This window comes from Delphinus delphis, chromosome 11 (assembly GCF_949987515.2).
Source record: "Delphinus delphis chromosome 11, mDelDel1.2, whole genome shotgun sequence".
NCBI classification, from domain to species: Eukaryota; Metazoa; Chordata; class Mammalia; order Artiodactyla; family Delphinidae; genus Delphinus; species Delphinus delphis.
Window position 1 is genome coordinate 29,384,298 of NC_082693.1, and position 7,421 is coordinate 29,391,718.

Here is a 7,421-nt window from a genome sequence, read left to right on the forward strand (position 1 = left end):
AGGTTCCTCAGAAAACTAAAAATAGACCTACCATATGATCCAGCAATCCCACTCCTGGGCGTATATCCAGACCAAACTATAATTCAAAAAGACACATTCACCCTGATCTTCACAGCAGCAATATTCACAATAGCCAAGACATGGAAACAACCTAAATGTCCATCAACAGATGAATGGATAAAGATGAGGTGGTACATATATACAATGAAATACTACTCAGCCATAAAAAAGAATGAAATAATGCCATTTGCAGCAGCAACATGGATGCAACTAGAGATTATCATACTAAGCAAAGTAAGTCAGAAAGAGAAAGACAAATACCATGATACCACTTATATGTGGAATCTAAAATATGACACAAATGAACCTATCTATGAAACAGAAACAGAATCAGAGACATAGAGAATAGACTGGTGGCTGCCAAGGGGGAAGCAGGTGGGAGAGGGATGAACTGGGAGTTTGGGATTAGCAGATGCAAACTGGTATATATAGATTGGCTAAACAACAAGGTCCTACTATATAGCACAGGGAACTACATTCAATATCCTGTGATAAACCATAATGGAAAAGAATATGAAAAAGAATGTATATACATATGTATAACAGAGTCACTTTGCTGTACAGCAGTAATTAACACAACGCTGTAAACCAAGTATACTTCAATAAAAAATAAGTTAATTAAATTTTTAAAAAGATTACTTCCTTCAGAAGAACAAGTACTACACATTCACAAAAAAAGCACCCTTTGAAAGTTTAAATTTTTGAATTTCTTTGCCACTTCCTTAGTTTTGATCATCTTGGACAATATATTTTTAATATTGACTTTTAAAAAGAATTGTGTTTCAGTGTTTGCTATCCCTTAGAGAGACAGAAACAGATAAGTACAACTAAATACTTATTTTTCAAAAGTCTCAAAAGTATAAGGGAAATGAAAGTAATTATATCTTCAAATGATTTTGGGGTATGTTTCTAATTTCATACTTCTGATGCGATTAAAGATTAAAACTGTATTAAGACATTGAGACATGCCGCATTGGTATTAAATGAATTTAATTTTGTGTAAAGTGGTAGAAATATTTTCTTCAGCAAACATACCTGCAGATATAAAATCACAACCATAAATCTACAAAAAAGCAAGCTATTGAATGAAATCTGATTGGTTATTTCCCTGCAGTATGGATCTGCTAATAATTTAATTTACTACTTGCTAACAGAAGCCAAAATTTAAATATACATATATATATGTGTGTGTGTATATATATATCTTCAATTTTAAATCATTCATATATATGAACAAGGATACATACACATATATAACAATTGTTCATATATATACATATATATATATATATATATATATATATATATATATATATATATACACACAATTTAAATTAAAGAAAGTACATCCGGTGGCCTATTTTTTCCCCCCGATTTCTAAAGAACACCATATTCTATTCTAGGCAGTGGAATGTCAATCCACCTTAAGGGTTGTTCAATGAGCATATCTGAGAAACCACTGGTTTAGCCAATGATGTACTTATTGAGGGAGGCCCTAGTGCCACTGTCAAGAGCTTATCCACAGGAGAGATAAGAAGGTACTTGTTTGGTTTGTGAAAAGGAGTAGTGAGGAATGGCAGGTAGCTGCAGGTTGATGACACGTGATGTCCATATATATATAGAACCAACACACCCATAATTGCACCCATTTTCCATACCCAAATCCAAAGCCTTTATATCATTAATCCCAGGCAAAAATGGTAAGATTCATGTGTGTTACTATCCCACGGCTTCAAGATGCCTATAAACTCATATGAGTATGTCTTAGTTTTATCAGTGGAGGACAAACCAGGCTTCTATCACCAAGCCCCATTCCATAACAGGCAAACCAGTCCAAGACTTCTCTGAGTGTTGCAGGAGAGTCTATGTAAGGAGCGCTCACTCCACTGTGATGCCTAAAATGCCTTTGCACAGAGCAAACATTCAATACATGCTGAGTGAATGAATGAGTGAGCTGGTGTCATAAAACAGGCTTATTTCAGGGAAATTCCATTCAACAGGCTGGCATTCCTTCCTACCCATCTTAACTGTTAAGCTTGCCATCAGACAAAAATTTAATTATAAAACGTTAGAGCTGAGGAAATTTTAGAAACTATCTACTCTCCAGAGGTATACAACTTTAATTTAGTGGTAAAAATCACTAGGAGTGATTTAGGAGTCTATCAGACCTGAGTCCAAATTCCACATCTACCATATTTTCGTGAGCAAATAACTACTTCTGAGGCTCTGTTCCATGTATGCATTATGGGATATCATAATAATACATACATTAATTGTATGACTATCAGGGGATGAAATGACACAATCCATTTGCCATGGTCGGCTAAGTAATTTGCACCAAGTAAGCACTCAAGACATTAGCCAATATTAATAGCGGAGAGATGAAAACAAAACTCTGGGACTGATGCCTACCCTAGTGGCCCCAGTGGTCATAATGACTTTCTTCCATTCAGCCTGCTCTCTTCTCACTACGACTAAGGAAGAGAAGATGAACACATTTTTGTAACAAGCTAAGTTACAAGCCAGTGAAGTCTCGGAGGTTTGATAGAGAAAATTCAGATTTATCATTGTATGTAAAAATAAGATGATATGAAGAACTCAATCTAAAAAATATTACCTGGAGATCTATAATCTCTACAATAGTGCTATAAAAAGTAAAGAGCTAGAAATCTATTTAGATGGTTTTCCTTATAAGAAAGCACTTTCTGTATAACTTTTAATGTACTATTGATGAGAACAATTCAACAAAATTCAAATAAATACCTGCAGATGTCCTACAAGAAGAAAAGAACAGAGTTAGATGTGACAGGGGATAACTGGACTTCAGGATGAGTAAGACCCTATACTTGACCTCAATAAATTAACGTGAAATACAGTGGATGAGTCATGCACAGAATGTCAGAATTCTAAAAGGCCAAGCTAAGTACCAAAAGGAACATGTGGGGACTCTTAAGAAGGAAATAAAATATTGGTTAGTTGATTCCGAAAAGGCAGAAGGGAGTAGGTTCCCTTTGGCTGCTCTTTGCAGAGATCACTTCCTTTCCCCCCTAGTCCTGAGGCTAGGGTGGCATGGGCAATAGAGGAATGTGGGGACTGAGAATCATTTCTACTCTCACCAGAGTGGCTGGAAGCAGATTTTCTTACCAGGATGTAGTAGTATGCTAATATTTAAGGGTTCTTGAGGTCAGAGAGAAGGGTTTGAATACTCCGGCTCCATCTCTTGCTGTGGGTCAAGTTTCTTACCTTTCCAACACCTCGGCGTCTTTATCTGAAAATTGGGGATGATGATAATGTCTCCCACCTGAGTGTGAGAACTATATGCTATAGTGCATACGCAGGGCTAAATTTGGTGCCTGGCAAACAGAAAGTGCTCAGTACGGCAGGCCAGTGTAGTGACAATAAAGGCAAAGATGACGGGGGTAGTGCCGGTGTTGCTTCTGCCCCCAGAACAGGCTCTGACTGGGAGAGAGTTAAAGCACCTTTGGGTTCATGGGGGTTTATATATAAGCAACGGTTGATCAATGTGAGCTGGTTGTCCAAATGATTATGTGCAATCTAAGAAAAAAATGGGCCTCGGATCTGCTCAGCTACTTAATAATATTAGCAGCGGTAGTAGTCAAAGAAGCTAAATTTTATTAAGTGTTTATATGCCAAACAACGTGCTGAACGTTTTAAAAGGATTTACTCACTTATTACAACGAGGCTATACGCTAGGTCCTGATAATGTTATTCGTCTCTTTCAGATGTTGACTGAGCCTCAGACGGGTTACAAAAGCACCTAAGATCCCGTTGTCAGTACATGATGGAAATGAGTTCAAATCCAGCCTGTCTGACTTGTTCTTAATCACTAAGGTATGAAATTAAGCATGTTGCCCTTTGCCTGATTCTCCTTCTGAGGGCTGAATATTTCACTTAGCTCTCTGAGTGCAGAAGAGAGAAAATTCTCTCTCCTTGACCCAACTTGGCATCAATATCCAACTCCCCTTCTCAAAATGGGTTGCTTCAACGAGCAGCAATGAATGCCAGGTCGTGGACCAGTCACCTTGATGACTAAGAGTCAGACACTAGGGAAAGAAAATGCTCTGTGACAAACCTACCCTTGTACAGAAACAAGACAGAAATGGGGGGACAGGGCAGAAGATAATGGAATAAGGCATAGGAAAAATAGCACCTGGCATCGTGATAGTAATAATAATAATAGTAGTAGTAGTAGTAATAGTAATAATAATAGACTTTACTATGCTCTAGGCATTGTATTAAGTGCTTGGTGTAAGTGACTTCATTTTAACATTGAAAACAAGTCTATGGGGATGAAATATTATTAACATCATTTTATAGGCAGGAGTATTGAGGTTCAGGTAATCAGGTAAATTGCCCAAGCTCATATGGTTAGCAAGTGGAAAGCAGAGATTTGAACCAGCACCTACACTCCTAACCATTATGCTATAACCATTATGCTGAAGACATAAGAATTCCAATGGTCTTTCCCCATAACCCACTCCTGCACTCCAGACTTAAATAGTCCAAGATCAAGAGAGAGCAAGCTTGGAGTTGCCACTCTTCAGTGAGTGTCAATCATTTCAAAACAGTGTATTTGCTAACAAGATGCAGGTCCTGTGATAATCTTCTCAACCAGGTATCAAGAAACAGGAAGCAAAGATTCAAGTAACAGTACGTTCCTACTTACGAGGAAGGTGGGACAGCATAGTTGACACTGGGCTTAACTGTTCTGGAAAACGTGGTCCCAGTAGGCATACACGCTGGTACATTTTCCCCACCTACCAAATACAAAAGAAGTATTTCATTTCCATGTTGCTCTTCAAAGTTCCACCTCATTCGTGCCTGTCATTCATCCTGTGGCCTCTTCCTGTCTCCATTTCTGTACAGAAAGGTGCTGAGTCTCTGCTCTCGGATACGAAAAGGGTGTGTTAGGAGAGGGAGCCATGGTACCTCAATGTCTTTTTTTTTTTCATCTTAATTCTATTATGCCAACTCCACTGAACTTAATTAGAGTGAATACAGAATTACACAATTACCCTCTGTTCTATTCTTCAGATGTTATATTTTGATAAAATTTACGACATGCTGCTCTCCCCTTGAACACCAGATGAACACTAGAAATGGATGTGTGTTGACATAAACTCTGTTATAATTACAATTAAAGTATAGCTTACATAATGATAGTGTTAACATAAAATTATAGATGTGTAGAGACAACGTGGTCATGCATTTTTTAGTATAAGTACATGCTTAGACCGATATCTGTTAGCGGAATGAAGATGGAAGAGAATTTTGGTTAAGCCACAAAGGCTGTGTAAGGACTTGCAGATAGCTAAGGGGAACTCAAAGACCAGTAAGATAATATTTCCCCTGCCATGTTTTCGATTGCAAAGTGAACGGAAGATGTGAAAGTAAGTACCCCTATGGAAATTACAAGACAAGTACATTTTTTTCCTTGAATACCTGGGTAAATGCTTAAATTCTAATGTATATCAGTGATGCAAATTTTCAACTGAGTTTGATAAATCATAAAATAATAATTATACATATATGTATATAAAACTGCATGGAACTAGACAGTTCAGAATTACTTCTAATTAAAGAGGTACCCTATGACAACTAACTTAAACCTTACAAAATATGGTTCCAAGTACCCTATCAGAGTGAAAAGTAGGAGACTGAAAGGTTTATTGTAAATGTTTGTAGTCATGGTGTCTTAACTAAAACTACTGTGTCACAAATACTACTAAAATAATTGTGACATTTTATTCACTTTTACTGCAAACAACAAAACAAACTATAGGTATTTTTTCATTTCAGGTAATTATTTTAGCTAACAGTTATTAAATGTTTTGAGAAGACAGAGTGCTAATTGCATTACTTCATTTTATCTTTAAAATAGCGCTTCCATGTAATTATTCTTAATATCTCCATTGTATTAAAGTGTATCTCTAGTTTAGACCTTTCTTCAGAACTGCAGACTTGTGTATCCAACTGTGTACTCAGCATCTCTACTTGGACGTCACGAAAACATCTCAAATCTTATACCTCCAAAACTGGTCTTTAATCCCCCAAAACATGCTCTACCCCAAACTTTTTCCATCTTAGGTGACAGTAACCACACCTTTCCAGTTCCCCAAGCCCTAAATCTCGAATTCACCCTTGACCCCCTCTTCCTTTCCATTCTTGCATTCAATCTACCACGAAATGCTGTCACAACCTTCCCAATGTGCCACTTCTGAGAATTACCAGCCGCTAGCAGCCTGGTGCAGGCCACCAACATAGACCCCGAGGATCCTGTAGTCGCCTCCCGAGATTCTCCCTGACTCCACTCTCTCCCCACATCCTCAAGGCCACAGATAGAGTTGTGCTTTTCAAGCAAGAGACAGTTCATGCCACACCTCGGCTAAAATCCTGCCCCTGGCTGCCTACATTTAGAGTAAAAGACACAATGCATGTGATGGCCTCCCAGGACTTACCCAATCCATCCCATCACATATCCGACCTCCAGCCCTCCTGCTGTCTCTTCCTCCCCACTGACTAAGTCAGCCAGGGTGGCCTCCTTGATATTCCTCCAAGCTGCCCGGCATATTTCTGCCTTAGAGTTTTGGCAGAAAACTCTGGCAGAGATGGAGGATTCTGGTTATTCTTGCTCCCAGGGAGTGGTCTCCCCATCATACATTCTGACAACTCCCTCACTTCAAGTCTTTGCTCAAATGTCAACTTATAAAATCCACCCTGACTACCCTATTTAAAATCAGAACCTACCTGTACACTCCTCCAGCACTCCCAACCCAAGCCTCTTCAGTGAGCTTCACATCCTTTTCCTTATCCCGTAGCGTCCATCAACTTGTGACAAAGCATAGAATTTATTTATAACATCCGTTTCCACACGAGAGTGTAAGGAGGGAGAAAGCGTGCAAGAAGGAGCAAGCAGGCAAAGGCTCTTGTCTGATTTATTCATTGATACGTCCAAGCATAGAGAACAGGAAGATCCTTGATAAATAGTCCTGAAAAAGATACAGATGAGGAAACTAGTAGTAAAGCTCAGAAAGTTTAAGTAACTTCCTCAAGGTTCTAGAGCTAGAAGAGGGTCACAGTAGAATTCACACTTGGGGATGTCTAACTTCAAATCTCTTAGCCTCTCTGCTATCTTTTTTTTCTTCTTTGCGGTACGCGGGCCTCTCACTGTTGCAGCCTCTCCCGTTGCGGAGCACAGGCTCCGGATGCGCAGGCTCAGCAGCCATGGCTCACAGGCCCAGCCGCTCCGCAGCATGTGGGATCTTCCCGGATCGGGTCACGAACTCTCAACCACTGCGCCACCAGGGAAGCCCCTCTCTGCTATCTTAAGTCCATGCAAT